A 20,783-nucleotide genomic window follows, 5' to 3' on the forward strand; every position below is an offset into this window, starting at 1 on the left:
GAATTAACTCCTGTTGACTGGCTGAAAAATAATTTTACAGAACTTAAAACAGATGTTATAACCTTATTTACAATACATGCACACAACACGCTCTGAGTCAATGAAAATAATCTGAAGACTTACCTAAAAACTCTTTTAAATTGAAGTCGCTGATGTTGTTTCCGGACATTGTTGATCTTTAGTCTTAAATCGAAAGGTCAGTATGAGTCTGTCGAGCTGAAGACCAGACCTTCATACTTATACTGATGGCCACATGCCGGATCTGCTTGTAAGGCATTGTTCTGGTCTGGCCTTTGTGCCGCCCTGTTACCAATTAACATATCAAAACCAACCAATAAAATGACACTGCATCAAATTTCAAATAGAAACGAAGATGGAGACGATCTCTCTCCTCTCTACTCTAAACTTTTATTAGAACCTTTTGGTCTCTCAAAAAAACATTTTTAAGCATCAAGACCTATAGTCAACAACCACTAAGAATATTTCAGGCCTTTATAAGCGCTAAAAAACAACCTGAGCCAAGAAAATAACTATAAAGATCTAAAATAACTAGCGCTTTTACAGTGATTTCTTTTTTTTTTTTTTTAATAGCGATGCTTTGTTTGGTATTAAACAAGTCACAAACTACTCAGAACAGCGTTTATCCCCGCAAAATAGATATTTGGGGTTATTTTACAAAGCTTATAAATTATATAGTTTAAAAGTATTCTGAATGTTTTGATACCACACGCCATACCTATGGTTGTCTGAGCCCACCCCTGCCCCCCATGGTGTGAGTGATTTAGCCTTGAGTGTTGTGATCTATTTAGCATTGAGTGATCAGTTGTTTTTATTTTTAAATGATTCCTTATCATCAGGGATTGAGACTGCTAAAATACCTTAAAAGCATATCCTTATCTTAAGTCTAACTCTTATGAGCTTTAAGACCCTAGAATGTATTTAAGTAAAACGAATGAACACATTATGTGAGAGATAAAATATAACCACAGCTTTTTTTTTTTTTTTTTTTTTTTTACAAAAACAATTAACCTATACACACAAACACCCACACACACACCCTCTTTTTTAATTTTATTTTTAATTAAATTTGAGGGGAGAGACAGAGACAGATACAGTGTGGATAACATAAGTACCCTATGCAAAACAGGCATTGTTAGGACCTGGGACCATTACAGACAACAGAACTTGTTGATCTTATAAAATGATTGGGCGAGAGAGAGAGAGAGACAGACAGAGACAGACAGTGTGGATAACATAAGTACCCTATGCAAAACAGGCATTGTTAGGACCTGGGACCATTACAGACAACAGAACTTGTTGATCTTATAAAATGCTTGGGCGAGAGAGAGAGAGAGACAGACAGAGACAGAGACAGTGTGGACAACATAAGTACCCTATGCAAAACAGGCATTGTTAGGACCTGGGACCATTACAGACAACAGAACTTGTTGATCTTATAAAATGCTTGGGCGAGAGAGAGAGAGAGAGACAGACAGAGACAGAGACAGTGTGAATATGATAAACGCACTATTCAAAACTGGCATTGTTAAGACCTGGGACCATTACAGACAACAGAACTTGTTGATCTTATAACGGTTTAGATTTACTAAACCATTACATGTATATTTAAAAAAGACCCCCAACCACTACAGGAAGAGCCGACCCATTCACATTCTACAGTTGACCAACAAGAACAACAAGAACAACGGGTTATGGGCGGCCTTGTTGTTCAGGGTTTTATGGGTGTACACTTTCTGACGGATATGACGTAGGAATAATTAAGGAAATAACTCTACCTAAAATCACGCCCCCAATTATGACGTAGGAATATTAATAAGCTTAGGGCATACGTCATAACAAAATAGGCCGCGCCCAAAAAACCCTACTATCTACTGTGGTGAATGTTTTCATAAAGTTTTTCAAATTGTTTTTTCCAAATATCTCCATTTTGAATGGCCAATTCTTCAGGTTTTAATTTATTAATTTTTTTCCAGTTTTCCCAGAATCTATTTGTGTTAATGGACTCTTCGATTATTGTCAGTTGCTTTCGGGTGTGTTGTTCTTTATTTGATCTAAGTGTTTTTTTGTAATGTTTGAGTGTTTCACAGTAACTAAGGCGTAAATCTGGGTTATCTGGTTGTCTGTGCTTTTGGTTTGGGTTTCCTAAGTTCCTTCCTTATTGTATTGTACTCCTTATCAAACCAATTCTCCTCTTTGTGTTTTGTTGGGATGTTAGTAGTCTAGATGGCGGCATCACTTACTATTTTGACAACCGGAAGTCCCGCCCTCCCCTGTCAGCCATCTTGGATGGTGGCCATCTTGTAAGGTCATAGGTCATCTTGGATGGCCGCAGCCATCTTGGATGGCTGCCATGTTGTAAGGTCATAGGTCATCTTGGATGGCGGCCATCTTGGATGGCGGCCATCTTGTAAGGTCATAGGTCATCTTGGATGGCAGCGGCCATCTTGGATGGCGGCCATCTTGTAAGGTCATAGGTCATCTGGTTAGATGGCAGCCATCTTGGATGGCGGCCATTTGTAAGGTCATAGGTCATCTGGTAAGATGGTAGCCATCTTGCTAGGGTGACATCCATCGTGGTGAGGGTCCGAGGGTACCTCACCCTGCTGGTGTGGAGGTGTAATGTTTAATAACATAAACGGTGTTTTTAAGGTTATATTGTTTTATGATACGGTTTTAGTAAATTAAAAAATACAAGTTTTAAACACATATATTATTTTAGGTTATATTGTTTTATGATACTGTTTTAGTAAATTAAAAGAGAATACCAAATGTTTTAAATACACACATATATTATTTTAGGTTATATTGTTTTATGATACTGTTTTAGTAAATTAAAAGAGAATACCAAATGTTTTAAATACACACATATATTATTTTAGGTTATATTGTTTTATGATACTGTTTAAGTAAATAAAAATACAAGACTCAGTAAAATATGACAGTCTTTTTATTGTGACCAATCTAAACATGACAACATAGTATCAGGTCAGAAGTAAACAGTGAGCTTAGATACTGACACGTGTGACCAGTGATCTCCCATGCCCAACTCCTACAGCAGCCAGGAAGAAACAGCTGCACTAGCAACACCCTCTACCTGGCAAGGGCAGCGACACAGATAATTGCTATTTTGTCTAGCACAGTGTAGATCTTTTAATCATTAGAGGATGAGTTATGAAAAGAGATTAAAAGAGATATATTATACACCCGGTGAAGCAGGAAGTTTTGGAGGACTCGATACACTACTGAGAAGTGCCAGAGCAAAGGGTGTCAATGTGAAAAGAGAACGTGTTTCACAATGGTTATCGGATCAATACACATATTCAGTGCACAAACCAGCGCGGGTTAGGTTTAAGAGGAACTTGACACTGGTACAAGACATTGACGGGCAATGGCAGGCAGACCTGGTGGAAATGGGGCAGTTCTCAAAGTTCAATAACGGTATGAAAAACCTGCATTGATGTGTTGTCCAAATATGCCTGGGTAGTACCGTTAAAAAACAAAACAGGTCAGCAAGTGTGCACAGCCTTTAAAAGAATATTCACCCAAGGACGCGTTCCAAAGAAACTGCAGACAGATCAGGGGAAAGAGTTCCTCAATCAGGGTTTTCAAAGTCTTCTCAAGCAACACCAAATTGTGCATTTTGTGACAAACAGTAAAGTGAAAGCCAGCGTGGTAGAAAGGTTCAATAGGACTATAAAATCGAAAATGTGGAAGTACTTTACAGCCGTGAACACTTTTAGATATGTGGATGTCTTACCAGATTTTGTTCACAGTTACAATCACACATTCCATAGAACTGTCAAGGAACGTCCAGTAGATGTCACCCCTGACAATGCCCTGAGGGTATGGAGGACAGTGTATGGATCATTTTTAAAAAGCAAACCTTCAATATTAAAGTTTAAACAAGGTGATCATGTGAGAGTATCAAGGGTAAAAGGGCGATTTGAAAAGGGGTATGAGCAGACATTCACTGATGAGATTTTCATAGTCAAAGAATGTATCCCGGGATTAAGACCCATTTACAAACTAAAATATTATCTGGGTGATGAGATAAAAGGCCAGTTTTACACAGAAGAGTTACAAAAGATAAACCCGAATGTTGACCGAGTATATCGTATACAAAACATTTTAGACTCGAGAGGTCGTGGTAAAAATAAACAAGTTTTAGTCAAATGGTTGGGGTGGGGAGTTAAATTTAATAGTTGGATTAAAGCTTCGGAGGTGAAAGACATAGCCCCGGGGTTGTGAGAGGCTCAGAAAATGAGTGAAAACGGATTTTACCTAACTTTAACCAGCAATGCGTCACAGGATCTATTTCCTAATAACAACAGCTCCAACTTTACTGATCATCTAGCCAAATCCATCGATCTAGCAGGGAAATGGGAGGTAGGGATGGTGGAGATGCACTACCCCATGACTGTCAATACGTTTGACAGGAAACAGAGCATCGAATTGCATTCTGAAACAACCGACACAAACTGGTATTATGAAATATCACAAGGCTACTATAAAAACATTGATGTGCTGTTAACAGCCATGAATAATGCTGTCAAGGCTGTCCCCACATCGCCCAAGGTATACTTTCAATACAACTATATTAGTAGAAGTGTGCGCATTTTCGAGGATTCGACTATATTGTTTTTTACCAGGAGCCAGCTAGCACACGTCTTGGGGTTCATTCCCGAGAAGGGGGGGAAAAAATCACCCCATCCTGCGGATATTACTGCGGGTTTTAACCACATGTATGTTTATACCGATATAATTGAACACCAATTAGTGGGTGACACTTATGCCCTACTTCTGCGCTGTGTACCTAAAAAAGGGGAAGAAGGCAAGTTTGTTACGTTGTTATATGATAAGCCCCACTATGTCCCCCTGAGCATGGATCAATTTGACACCATAAGCATTGAAATAAAGACTGACCAGAACGAACATGTCACATTCGCATACGGCAAGGTGATTGTGAAGTTGCATTTCCGACCTGTTAGATACAACCACTTTTAAATCATGGTGATTGTTAAAAACTATGGAGACCCGCACGTGTACAGGAACTACTACAAGTCTCAGGCGGGTAACGGCCTCCCCGGTTTCGCCGGGATGCCAGTACAATACGGTGCGGGGGTAGCGGGTATATTTAGAGCATTATTCAGAAAAGCTATGCCTTTTCTGAGACGCGGGTTAGAAATTGTCAAACCACACGTCAGATCGGCTGCCACAAACATAGCTAAAGATGTGGTCGGCCAGGTTACAAGTGCGGTGGCCAGTAGAATAAACGCTCCGAAACAGGAGGGCTCGGGACTAATGTATATCAGGAGAGGCATTAAAAGGAAACGAATGACACCCCTGGAGCTCACAGGACCCCCGGCCCCTGTTAAAAGAAGGGCCGTACAGAAGAAACACAATCATAAGAGAAACAGGACCGATAAGAAGAAGAGCTCCAGGCAACAACATTGTGGGGATATATTTTAAACATGGCTTTCGTTCACTGTAGCTCTGGGGAGTGCACCAAATCTGAACTGGATCTTTTTCAGCTTGCGCCCACACAGACCAGCATCGAGAAGAGTTTCTATGTGGAGGTGCCCCCCCTCACAGCACTCTCTGACAATGCCCCCCTGGAATTCTACTTCACTGGAAACGGTGAAGATTATTTAGACTTGAATAATACCGTCATCTACCTGACTTGTAAAATAACTAGGCTAGATGGCACCGATCTGGCCCTGGATGATCAAGTGGGCCTGGTCAATTACCCCGTGGCCTCCCTTTTCAGCCAGGTCGACATCACGATCGGGGACCGACTTATTAGCCAGAGCAACAACTGTTATCCGTACAGAGCTATTATTGAATCCATTCTCATCTACAGTGAAAGCACTTTGAACACACAGTACTCTGCAGGCCTTTTTGTCAAGGACACTGCCGGACAGCATGAAGTAACCGCGCTGAACGGGGCAAACCTGGGGTTCAAAAATAGAGCTGCCTATACAGCAGGAAGCCGAAAACTAGAATTGTTGGGGTGTATTCATGCAGACATGTTTTTTCAAGACAAATTAATGCTGAACGGCGTTGATATAAAAATTAAACTCACCCGTAACAGAGAAGCGTTCAAAGCGTTCAAAGACAAGCCTCTGGTAGTGGACCGTAAGGAGTTTGCCAGAGGTTACACACTGTTTGCATTCAACCTGAGCCCGGATCAAGAGTGCACCGGGCACTATTCGCTAATAAAAACAGGGAACCTGAGAGCAGAAATTCATTTTGCCCAGCCATTACCAACCACCGTGAACATGATAGTGTATGCTGTTTTTGACAACATTGTTGAAATTAACATGAGACGCCAAGTCCTTTATGACTACAGCTGAAAAGGAAAAAAAACTATTGATTTGTACCTTTCACTAAACGGGGCATGGATACCAAACAACTTTTAGCCATCATGAATAAGGACATTTACACAAGAGACTATTTTCTGGGGGTGTTTCCATCTCATAAGCTTCCCAAACGATCACGAGTCCCGAATAGGAGGCCAGTCTGTCTCATCATTAACACCCACCCCCACGACCGACCCGGGGAGCACTGGCTCGCTATCTATCTAGGAGGAGATGGGGAGGCTGAATTCTTTGATTCTTATGGATTCCCACCCAATGCTCCTTTTTTCCCTAAATCAATCATGCGTTTTTTAAACACAAATGCCTTTTTAATCATGTATAACAGTAACCAGTTGCAAGATGCTTTGTCCACAACATGTGGAAACCACTGTGTGTATTTTTTACAACAGCGTTGTAAAGGTTTAGCTTATAATCAGATATTGGATTTGTATTCTGAAGATTTAATTAGTAATGACAACTTGGTAATACAGTTTGTTAAAAGTTATAACAGGAGAATGAGACACATGTATTTGTTTAAGCTTCATTTAAATGAGAATTGTCAGATGTGTAACCGAATACATGATTTTAGGATCGGTCATAATTGCTAAACCGGCCATGAACAGAAATGAACGACGTTAGAGCCATGTATGAATAACGCTATATATGTATAGTGCCTGTTAATTAAATTTGTAATTCTCATATATTCAATGCCTGTTAACCAGATAATAAAATATTATATGCACAATAAGTACGGTTTTACCTAGTTAATAAATTCACACATACAAACACCATTGTTCATCACACATTACATTTTTATTCATCTCTATTATCACAAAAAAATATATATATATACACTCACCTAAAGGATTATTAGAAACACCATACTAATACTGTGTTTGACCCCCTTTCACCTTCAGAACTGCCTTAATTCTACATGGAATTGATTCAACAAGGTGCTGAAAGCATTCTTTAGAAATTTGGTCCATATTGATAGGATAGCATCTTGCAGTTGATGGAGATTTGTGGGATGCACATCCAGGGCACGAAGCTCCCGTTCCACCACATCCCAAAGATGATCTATTGGGTTGAGATCTGGTGACTGTGGGGGCCAGTTTAGTACAGTGAACTCATTGTCATGTTCAAGAAACCAATTTGAAATGATTCCACCTTTGTGACATGGTGCATTATCCTGCTGGAAGTAGCCATCAGAGGATGGGTACATGGTGGTCATAAAGGGATGGACATGGTCAGAAACAATGCTCAGGTAGGCCGTGGCATTTAAACGATGCCCAATTGGCACTAAGGGGCCTAAAGTGTGCCAAGAAAACATCCCCCACACCATTACACCACCACCACCAGCCTGCACAGTGGTAACAAGGCATGATGGATCCATGTTCTCATTCTGTTTACGCCAAATTCTGACTCTACCATCTGAATGTCTCAACAGAAATCGAGACTCATCAGACCAGGCAACATTTTTCCAGTCTTCAACTGTCCAATTTTGGTGAGCTTGTGCAAATTGTAGCCTCTTTGTCCTATTTGTAGTGGAGATGAGTGGTACCCGGTGGGGTCTTCTGCTGTTGTAGCCCATCCGCCTCAAGGTTGTACGTGTTGTGGCTTCACAAATGCTTTGCTGCATACCTCGGTTGTAACGAGTGGTTATTTCAGTCAAAGTTGCTCTTCTATCAGCTTGAATCAGTCGGCCCATTCTCCTCTGACCTCTAGCATCAACAAGGCATTTTCGCCCACAGGACTGCCGCATACTGGATGTTTTTCCCTTTTCACACCATTCTTTGTAAAGCCTAGAAATGGTTGTGCGTGAAAATCCCAGTAACTGAGCAGATTGTGAAATACTCAGACCTGCCCGCCTGCCACGCTCAAAATTGCTTAAATCACCTTTCTTTCCCATTCAGACATTCAGTTTGGAGTTCAGGAGATTGTCTTGACCAGGACCACACCCCTAAATGCATTGAACAAATTCCATGTGATTGGTTGGTTAGATAATTGCATTAATGAGAAATTGAACAGGTGTTCCTAATAATCCTTTAGGTGAGTGTATATATATATAAAAACAACAATTAAACACCACTGACAATTGTTATTTGGTATACAAACACAAAAACAATAATAATAACAATAATAATAATAATAATAATAATAATAACAATAATAATAATAATAATAATAATAATAATAATTTGTTTATTGTTTATTATCAGAATCACACAAGGATTAAACATTTTACAGCCTATTTCTATAGCCTATATATAAGCAAACAACCCACACCAAAATAATAATAAAAAACGTATTATTTTTACAGAGATAACCATGGTAATTTCCCAAATAGTCTGCGTCTTTTTGCGGGGTGATCTCTCTGTGGAGTTTCGGGTGGGGCAACGGCCCCCTCCAGTGAGATAAACTCTGGACCAGGAGAAATAGGATATCTATCTCTAGTAGGGGCCATTTTTAGTTTCTCTAATAACTTCCGGTTAACTATGTTGGACAAAACAGAGCCGGGGATATTAAGTTCGGCCATAGCGGTCATAAAACTCCCCCAACCTTTCGGTGTCCTGCCTGAGGCCAGTGTGTGCTGCTGTGTGACAGCCCTGACCAGATCTATGACATGAGACCCGCGGATAGGAGCCCCTTGTACACAAACTCCCCATTCTCGTTCCATGAAGTTACAGCATTGTTGGACACCATTCTCTTAAGTCATATTTCGGCATTTTTCTTTTGCCTCTGTGGTATAGCCTCTAAAATATCATCAAAAACAGGCTCTGTATGTGTTATTTCACCCGGGGTGTCCGTGTCAGGCATCTGCAAAGTTAACACGGCCTTTTCTGATTCCGCCTGACGCGTCAGGGTCAAGTACCTCTGCAACACTTGTGCGTAGCGTTAAGCTTTTTCATATTCTCCCAAATGAGAGCTTTGAAGAATATCTTTCATTTCCCCATCCAATTTATACGTGGCTATTTTTCGGATGTCGTGCTCAACTGGAAAGTCCTCTTTAATCCTTTCCATCTGTTTCTGCGGAACTAAATACATTTTTTCTGTAAACTGCATTTTTTACTTGGTCAGTAAGCTAGTGATGAGAGGGAGGGCGATACTTAGCAAATTGCCGATAAACCCCCAGACTGGTTCAATAGATTTCTCTTTCTCTTAACAGTCCCCACTTTTCTTGAGTTTCCGAAATTGTTTAGCGCTCAAGCGGATGTTTCCTTTCAGTGTATTTAGCGCGATTTCTGACGCGGCGGCACCAGGTCGCTCCCCGCGGCGCACAGAATGGCCTTCCTGTGTTGCGGGCGGCTTAACCAGGTTTCTCTTCATGCGCGGTGACATACTGACAGCCAGAGTCACAGACCGCAAATGCGCTCAAAGCTGGAAAACCAGTCTTTTACTTTCTTTGTTTTTTATACACATAAACCACAGGGGGGGAAAGACCCGTCCTTAAACGGTATTCATCAGGAGTATTTGGCATGAGATCGACAAATAAGTATCCGAAAGACTTCTTGGTGGCATCTTCAAAAGCTTCCAAAAATTATTGAGATTTGCCAGAATACATCTGTCGAGCTAACATTGTAATCTGTAATTTATCTCTCGGGTTTTGAAAAGGACCATATATTTGGTGTTTAAAGTAATAGTTCTACTTTTCCCTCCCTGACAAAACACATTCTGTACAATGTATAAAATACTGAGGTTTCTGTGGTGCATGTATTTAGTGAAGGCTTTTTCAATCTCATCGCTTTCACATGCTTTTTCCATAAGATCATCAATGATCAACATGTTTACTTTATCGCAGGGCAGTAATTCTTCGTCATTAAATGTTTCAGGCAAGCCCTCTATACATTTAATAAAAGGGTATTTTAACTTCAGTTCTTTATAGAGAGGCTGCATGCAACTATAACACCAAACAGTATTATCAGGCATACACGATAACACACGGGTACCACTGTCTAATAATTGTCTGATAAAAAAACTTCCCACAATTAGAGGGCCCTGACAAAATACATTAAATGGGTGCTGCAAATCCATTGTTCAATACCCGTAGGGCAAGGATGTAAGGTCTGGTCACAGGACACGTTTATCATACACGACTTTCGGTGTCTTTTGCAGTGTTCTCATTTCTAAGTCACGCTTAACACATACTATACCCGGTTGTCGCAGTGTAATGTCTTTTATTTCACCATTTGTACCAGCCTCCGTATCCGCATAGTCAAGTATCAAATCTTTTAGGCTATCGAAATTAATGTTCTCACTATTTGCCATGTTTAATGTGATTCCCTTAACCTTGATACACGCTTTCCCTCCTGAGAGCTTATATCCATACGATTTAGGTGCTGTTACAACAAACTCGGTAATGTGTTGACCTGGAGGCAGCTCACTTGTCAATTGACCCAGATAATCTCCTAATCGGGATCCCGCTGGTTTGGCCTGCTTACATAAATGATTGAATCAGTGTCATAGTGTCACGGGCGGGGCGTTTTATTTATGAAGTATGTTCTTTTTACTTCCTTATTGTTTCTATTTCTACAGTTAATTTGTTATTTGGGGTGATTATTGGTTTAATTAATTAATCGCTTCTGTTGCCAAGCGCAATCTGCCGGATCACATTCCCACACGGACTAACTCTGCACGTTTTCTCATTGGTCACTTTTACCTGTGCCCCTATCCCTCTATGTAGTATTTAAGCCCAGGGAAATAGAGAGAGAGAGAAAAGGCTGGGAAAGGAGTGAACGGCGAAGATTTCTCCAAGCACGGATTATAAAGGGAGCTTTGGAAATGACGCACACTGGATTGCTGGAGATGACCGCGCAGGCTACGGAACGTTAAGTACCGGTTGTATTTCTTTAGAAGGGAATAATTTGAAAAGAGAAGCCACACATTGCGGAGGTTGAACTTTCTTTATTAAGACTTTGTTGAGATCTCCTCTGCTGGGTTGCTTTGTGGCGAGGGTTCCCTGTCCTGGGGTGAGACTTACCTGCTGTGATTTATTTTTCGGTCTTTGTGATGCAGACGGGTGACTGCAGGATAGAAGAAAAGACATTCATTAATTACATTTGAATTCGTGCAGTTGGAGACTTGCTAATACTTGTTTCTACCTGCAGTTGTTGGGGTCCCAGTTGGCAGTCGGGGTTCCAACCCAGCTGCAAGGAGACGTGTTTCCGAGAGGAAGGGGGATCCTTCCGTATGGTGTCCCCTATTGTGAACAGAAGAGACTGTAAAATCTAGTCGTTGCGTAGACGGTGACAATAATACAAACCACGATCTTGTAATGCATCTAGAAGAGAGTATAGTTCTAACCGTGCATAGGCAGTGGTGAAACTGGAGATACAAATATTTACATTTACAGCTGTGTGTGGTGCTCTTTTGCCCGTTTCCAGGTGACACAGTCATCGTCCCCTTACAGAAATGCAATGTATGCAGAATATATTTTTCAAAATGTTATTGGAAAAAACTATTTTAATATCGGTTTCAATACTCTCATATATTACAATATATTTTTGTATATTGTGATATATTTTTCAAAATGTATGAATATATTTTAAATGTATTATGAAAACATCAAAATATATTGTAACATGTTAAAATAGATTGTCCTAGAATATATAATAGCTTATTATATACTACAATATATTTAAAAATATATAAATTGTTTGTATATGGAGATAGTTTTACAAAACATTAACAAATTCAAGTTAAAATTAGCTTTATTGGCATGACCAGAGTCCTCTACAATACAACAGAGTATGTACAAAATAGTAATACAATAACATCATAATATAAACAGGGATGTGAAAATACAAACATGGAATTAACCAATATATGAGAAATACATTATCAAAACATCAAAATATAGATAAATATACATTACAATATATTTTCTTTTCTAAAACCATGCAAATGCGATATACATAACGTTTTAGTTTACAATAGTATACTTTATTATATATTTTTTTGTAATAATAAAAACAATACACTGAAATACAAATGAAACCAATTTTAAATAATATGAAATTAACACAAATGAAAATACACAAACTCTAATAATAATAATAAACAATGAACTATCAACTAACTCAGTCACAACCAAAACCTGTGCCATATAATTTTATTTCAATAAAAAAAAGGCGCAGCATTGTGATGGATCTGGCGCCGCAAACGCTCTGTCACTGCCTTGTATTCAGCACTGTTTTCTGAATGTATCTCATCACAGCACTGTATAGCTTTTGCTAAAAACTACATCAACTAAAACTTAACAAGTACAACTAACAATAAAACGAGCAATAATAATATAAAACCATGCATATACATGTAAAATGTGAATGAATTTCTGCAATAGACCGAGGACTTCTAGACGTGCGCAGTCCAGTGGAAACTAAACACATGCGATTGTATAAAAACGGCACATGATCGCCTCCGCCCCGAGGCAATTAACACTGAAATACACAGTGTCCTCCTTCTCGTTCAGCTGGTAACGAAGCTCGTTGAATATTTTGTTGAGTCTCCCTGATGTCCCCTTTTTTAGTACTAAATAAATTAGTAAGATAATTAAAATATTAACATTATTAATACAAAATAATGTATGTGATGTTTACACAAATCAAGTATTGACACTTACACTAGACAAGTCAAAACTATGCTTTTTACCTGGATTTGGTTCACAGAAAAATCACTAGGGATGAAAACAAAGAAAATAACAATAATAATAATGTTTGATAGACATGCTATCTTAATCAGAATATATCAGTTTTTCAGATTGATCACCTGTACAACTTTCATATCATTAGAATAACTGTAAGCACAAAACAAAAACAGCCCAGAGTTACACACACACAGAAAACACTGGATTTCATGTCTCATACCTATCTGAAGTCTCCATCTGCATCTTGCTCTGGTTTCAGTGGAAGCTCTGGTCCTGATCGCCACTGGTTTAAACTCAACACAACAAACACTGGCGCCGGCGACTCAATCTCAAAAAACACATGTCAGAAACAAGTCTTTAATCCTTGTCTGTCTGAAATCTCTTAATTTAATTCTTAACGCTCAAGAAAACATTTTACATAACTAACATAAAGCAAAAAGGAAAACAGTCCATTGTTTGCAATATTTATCCAAATCTGCATCTTCCCCGCTCGACTCATTCAAACCTTCTCCCTGCCTCCCTCTGTCACGTCTCTCTCTCTCCTCCAATCAGCTCCAAGTATCAAGGGTTTCACACGTGATTGACAACAGAGCAAATCACGTCAGCTCGGAGCCTATATGGCTCAAACTCATTATAGATTAATAGATAAATGGAGGCCATATATTAGGAATACATTTTTTTATGAATGTAAAAAATATTTTAAAATATATACTGTTATATATACAGTTGAGACCGTGGTTGGGTTCTGTCGGGTCCCAGTAGGAGACCTTTGAAGAAAATAATGCTGTTAAAAAGAAAACAAGTGTGTGTGAAATAAAATTTGCCCAACTAATCCCTGAACCCATGGAGTACAGCCTGTTTTTCTGCCTCCCTTCGGACAGACGGTGATACGACAGTAACGGGAGAGTCCAGGTTTCACACATGTATTAGTGAATTTTCAAATATTTCCCCCAGCAGATTTGGTCCCCACCAATGTTGACTCCATGGCTACGGCCTTGTCTAATCACCAAGTAGTTATCATAGCCTTTACCATTGTGTGAAATAAAAGTGTAATTTTTAAAACGCACGACGATGAAACATTTCACAAAGTCCGATAAGCAAGAATTTCCATGAAACTCCCATGAGAGTTCGTTGTTTATGTGTGAGGCATAAACATAATTTGGGATGTGTGTCCCTGTTTCTTACAAGCATTTGAAATCAAAGAAAATGTATTTTTCCGATTGTTTGGGAATGTGTATTACACTCATGTAGCATAAATGAATGTCAGGAATCTCGATAACATGTCTACAACACGGACAAACAGCTTTTCTTCACAGGTGTGCGCTATTGGGAGAAAAATACGGCACTCTGTACAGTAAAAGCTCTGAAGACACTGAATTTCTTTGCTCGTGGCTTTAGCCAGGTGTCTCCTGAGACAGGCACCGCCTCTACAGAATATTTTACATACACCGCATCTTGTGATGGTATCTTTAATCTCAAAGCAGCGAGGATCTAAACATGCATGGCACAAATTCCGACGTGTGATTATTTTTATGCCCATAGGCAACATGACAATAGTCGCAGAAATTGCCAGCACATATGAATAATCTGATGTTTAAAACTCCGTAGAAATGTTCATGAAGTAATACAAATAGGACTTTAGAATTTATAGGTGTGGGCCCTGTAGTGAAATATTCCCACCCGTTTCCATAGTACAATACCTTGATAACGACCCCCAATAGTCTTTCAAATGTCTGGATGTCTGAAAAACTTTTTTTTTTCTGAATTGAAAACCCTAGCTGACTATGTATTCATTTGGCACCATCAAACATTTCTGCATCTGTGCATTATTTCCTTTTCCACAAACAGTACACACTGGCAGTGAAACATGAATTGTTACCTTGGTTTTTGAAATCAATTAGATGACACCTTTTCGTGTCTATTATCTTGCTAAACAAAACACCTTTTAGATACCACCTTGCATATTTCTAATTATGGTGACCGTTATTCTCAAACTCCCATCTGTTAGGATTTCGGTGTGACTTTGCAGTAAATTAGCTATGCTCTCTAGGAAATCTGTCTCATCCATCTCCCACAAATTCTGCCTCCTTGAATAGAAAGCATTATTTAATGACCCCGAGCTCAGTCTCAATTGTAAAAACCTTTAGGACCCACATTGTGTGATATTTCATTTAAAAGCCCTTGCTCAACTCCATGTACAATACGGACAGCCTCTCTGTAAGATTCTACAAGATCGAGATTTACAAACCTGAATTCTTCATAGAACTCCTAACCCCGAAATCTAATAATTTCCCGGTCATAGCGACGAATACGCTCCAAAAACACCCAAGAAGGGTCCCCACCATCACCACCCACCCCCATTTGTAGATCATCATTTTCATTATTCACCTCTAACATTCAGAGGCGATTCTAGGGTATGTGGGGGCCCCAGGCAAAATATAATTCCTGACGGTGATGCCGCGGGGGGGGTGTGGCAGAGTTTTGTCCCGTGAGAGCAGGGGGGCGGTGGACGGGGGGGGGGGGATCCCCATTTGGGGGGCCCCTCTCAGCCCGGGGCCCCAAGCAATTGCCTAGGATGTCTACCCCCTTGCGACGCCCCTGCTAACATTACAGCATCACCACCCCCAATCTGATTATCATTATTGTCAGCTTGTAATGCTAATTCATCAGACAAATCCAAATCTATATATTCCTGAATTTCCAAGTTTGGTTGGTCATTATTGTTAGATTGTAATGCTAATTCATCAGACAGATCCAAATCTATTTATTCCTGAATTTCCAAGTTTGATGAGTTGTCACCAACCTGTGCCCAACTTACATTATCAGCTTCTAACGGTGTCTGTGATCATGCTAAGTGTAACACATCCATTTTAGATTTAAGCCTACGCAGTATTCTTTTGGCAGCATTAATTTTCTTTCTCAGTACTGCTGTGATTACACGAGCAGACTGAGCATTTTTGCACTTTACTTGTTTTATTGTTTGTCAATAGCAGTTTTCAGAAGTGGCTATTTTCTGAATCAGCTCTTCTACATCTTGCAGAGGGACTGTTTGACTCACAGTGGTCCCATTCAGCAAATTCTCTTCAGGAACGTGACTATACCCTTTTTGTTTTAACACATTTTTCAAAACGTGTGTTGTTCTATGAGCTGTGTGTAACAGGTTCAGAAACTAGGGGAGGTGGACCCAAGTGCGATGTTAACAAATCCAAATAGCAAAGTCAAAAAATGGGCATGGGGTCAGAAGCCGGCAAACAGGAGCAAGAAGGCAATCCAGAAGTCAAGGTCAAGAAAATCAAGCTAGAGGTCAGAACCAGGCAAACAGGGCAATACAGGGAATCCAATAATCAGAATACGTGGGAACAGGCACAAGTCGAGACACAGGAAGGCAATACAAAGGATATAAATGCTTAGGTTGTTACTAGGAAGTAGATGAGGCTTAGCAGTGAGTCAGGGAAACAGAGGGATATAAATACACAGGGCTGAGGGAAGCAGGTGACAGAGGTAGGCAGTGAGGACCAATGGGAGAAGAGAGTGATGGAAGAAGTGCACATGGAAGCCTGGAATGTAAAGTGGATGATTGTGGAGGGTGAGGAGCTGGGTTCAGTATTCAGGGGATGATGACCTCTGGTGTTAAAGTGTGGAAGTGCAAGGGGTAGACATGACAGTGTGTAAGTCTTCTACAAGCTGCCAACAAATGTGGCATATCTTGCTACACAACAGGGCCCTAGAATCATCAGATGTCTGAATGTCTGCACAGGGCATCTGATCACATTTGCTCTCGTTATGCCTACTCAGGGTGGTGTTAGCAGAGCTATTTGCCTGTCTACCTCTTTTAACAGTAGTGGGGTTCGATTTGATCACTTTAGCACAGTGTGCCTCCACATCGAAGGTGTCATCAATAACTCGTTGTCTTTTACAAGCCGGGCTCCGTTTAGGTGTCACCACCTGCTCATCATCAGAGGAATCGTGAGCAACACGGGCTGTCTTACGGAGTGCTTTTCTTGGTTCTGTACAACTGAATTGTACTTTGTTTCTCAATGTGTGTATGCGCTGTGTTACTGGTGGCTGTTTGCCACGCTGTACACCAGTAGCTCCCTTATCAACAGGATCGGGTTTCTTCAGAAGTGGGCCTCTTCACTGGCCTCTGCAGGGGGGCTGATTGCCCTGGCTGTGCAGTGTTTTCAGCTATAAGAAACAGATAAATAATGTCATGGTATTACACTTTGTACAGTGACTTTTCACTGCATTTTGAAAAAAATAAATAATAATAAAAACCACATCAGTAAAAAACAGTGAATGTTACATACCTCCATTCAAAGTTTGCTCTGTGACTTGGACAGGCTGGGGGAGTGCATAGTAATGCAGGTTAAAGGATGCCTTACTGGTCTCCCTCTCTCTCTCTGAAAATACATGTTGTTTATCACCAATGTGTTTATCACTCACAACTATCAACATGAAAAGTGAAAACAGACATGGGTACCGTAACTTTACACATTATTTGTTATTATGTTTTAGAAGACACAATGTATAATTATTTAATTATATGAAACACCTTGTTCTATGTCATACCATAAAGTCTGTATCAAGTGTTGCATTGAATGTATTGCTTCGGCCTACCTTCAGAACTTGTGCTTCCTGCGGTTTGGAAGGCGCTATTCGTGACGTATGCCTGGGGGGTTGTGAGTGACACTCTCCGGGTTGTACAGCTGGACGTTCGGTCCGACAGTGATGGGTCTGTTATTCTGCGCTGTTCAAGTCCACATGCAGTTTTTACGCTGAAATAATATAAACATATATACATAAACTATGTACGATATACTAATAATTTTGAACCAGACTCTATTACTGTACATACCCACCCCGAATAATCCTGTTTCAGAACTATACTTATCATCAATACTTGATACTAGTTCTAGTAGTTCTGTCTTATCAAAGAGGTCCCAGTCAGATGACATGTTGAAGAAGGTGTTGGTTAATATATCATGTTGAAAATATGCCGGGGTATAACAGCAGCTGTGTCTGACATGTAAATGGGACGTACGGTGCTGCTTATTTATTGGGACAAAATGTGAGTGCGTTTTAAAACCCACACATCCCTAAAAAATTAAAATAAATGGTATTTCATTAGAAACTGGCACAAATTTTATTCACATTCTCAGAAACTGCCAAAACATGTTTTTTTCATAATATTATACTGTTGGTTGGGTGTGGGTAAGGTTGAGACCATTACAGCATGATAAAGTTTATTTTAACACCCATCTGTATCTGTTTGTGCTAAGGTAAGAGACAACATGGGGGGCAGGAGTGTCTACACACGGCCTTGTGTAAAATATAAAAGGTGGACACTGGGTGTGGGGGTGACCATTTGGAGAGATAAAGTGTTATCATACATTCGTTCGGGACACAGCCGTCATGGGGCATAATGCTGTCTGTACCCACGTGTCCCACCCACCCAACGGTTTGAGAAAAGATATATCCAACTCTGCCTACTCCTCGCCTCCTCAAAGACCCCTCCACCCCCTTTTGTGGTATAAAGCGTTGTAAACATGTCACCAGATCGGTACATCCAGCTCGCTGCACAAAACTTAGAAGGACTGAAGATGGAGACACTAAAGAGGAAAGACTTTACTTAGAAAAATGTGTTTAGATCATTTTTATTATTTTATTTTTAAAACATATACTTGGGTTTTACATGTTAGTTTGTATGAGTGTGTATATACATTTCAGAGAAAAGTTAATTTAAATACATTGTTTTCTTATTTGTTTGTTTAAATAAAGACTGGTGTAGAAACCCCTCCCCTGTGCCCCCATGAGGCTGCCCAGATGTCTGATGAAGATGAAGGTGTCAACACTGCAGATGAGTCTGAAGATGATGAGAAGGATCCCGACCATGGTACTGAGGATGAAAATAACACCTCTGACACTGATGGAGGAGTTTGGCCAGCAGTGAAAAGAAAGGTAAATATAGAGGTTCTATATTCATGTACTTATTTACTTACCAAGACTCATTATGGTTTTAAGTGTTATTTTCTGTTCACTTCATTAGAATAATGGAGTCCCTGACTCCTGTAATATTGATTCCTCTGTCAGCTCTTTAAGACCCCAAACAAGACTGAACATTGCATGCTTCTGTTCTTGCCTTGCTAGAAACAACAAGAGTTTTGATTCAGATAGGGAAGGTGTGAGATATAATTGTAAAACCATGATGAGCATGTAAGACTGGTGATGACACATACCGTAAAGGCTTGTCACTCTTGTGTTAAGACATTGTATATTGTATTGAATTATATGCAAAAAAATATCAAGAGAAAGATTAAGTTGAAAATGGATGGTTATATTTTCAGAATATACTACTTGAGGCTCAGGAGAAATTTGTACCAAAATTTAGCAAATTGAGGACCAAAAAACATTGGCCAAAATGGTTTAATAGAGGTATGCAAAAAAATATCAAGAGAAAGAAAATGTTGTATAGCACATACAAAAGGGGTGGAGACTAAACAAAATGCAGAGAATATGTTGCAAAAGAGATGTTAAGAAAGAGATTAGGAAAGCAACAAGGGAATTAGAAAGAAACATAGCTCTTGGAAATAAAGCTAATGCAAATAGCTTTTTTCAATATTACAACAGCAAGAGATCAATAAAGGAGGGAGTGAAACAGATAAAGGGCAAAAATTGAAGTATCTTGGAAAACAAACAAGATGTGGCACATGTTTTAAATGAGTATTTCACAGAGGTTTTTACAAAAGAAAAGACAGATAACATGCCACAGGTTGACAATCAGTCCAGTCAAACCCTAAGAGAGATCAGGGTAAATGAGGAGGAGGTACTAAAGGGACTAGCAGAATTAAAAACCAACAAATCACCTGGGCCAGATGGGATATTTCCAACAGTACTTAAAGAAATGAGGGAAATTATTTATAGGCCACTAACTCAAATATTCCAAATGACACTTAGAACAGGGGATGTGCCGACTGACTGGAAGACAGCAAATGTCATACCAATCCACAAGAAAGGGGACAAAACTGAGCCAGGAAATTACAGACCAATCAGTCTCACCTGCATCACCTGTAAAATGTTGGACAAAATGATTAGACAGAAAATAGAGGAGCATCTTAATGAAAACCATATTCTTGGAGATAGTCAACATGGGTTTAGACGAGGCAGATCATGTCTTACTAATCTATTAGAATTTTTTGAACATGCAACTGCAGCTGTAGATCAGGTGAAAGCATATGATATGATTTACTTAGATTTTCAGAAAGCTTTTGATAAGGTTCCACACCAGAGACTGATCCTCAAATTGGAAGCTGTAGGCATTCAGGGTAATGTAAGTAGATGGATAATGAACTGGTTGATGTCTAGGAAACAGAGGGTGTCGATTAGAGGAGTCGCTTCTAACTGGAGTGAGGTTGTTAATGGAGTTCCACAGGGATGCTTTTTCTAATCTATATTAATGATCTGGACTCTGGGATAGTTAGCAAACTTGTCAAATTTGCAGATGATACTAAAATAGGCGGCTCAGCAGATACAATCTCGGCAGTACAGGATATTCAAAGGGACTTAGATAATATTCAGTTGTGGGCCAATACCTGGCAGATGAAATTCAATGTAGACAAGTGCAAGTTATTACATGCAGGTAACAAAAATGTCCACTATAATTACACTATGGGAGGAATAGAACTAGATGAAGTTTCGCATGAGAAAGACCTAGGAGTCTATGTGGACTCCTCACTTTCTCCATCCAAACAATGTGGGGAAGCAAT

Source organism: Amia ocellicauda, chromosome 1 (assembly GCF_036373705.1).
Source record: "Amia ocellicauda isolate fAmiCal2 chromosome 1, fAmiCal2.hap1, whole genome shotgun sequence".
NCBI lineage: Eukaryota > Metazoa > Chordata > Actinopteri > Amiiformes > Amiidae > Amia > Amia ocellicauda.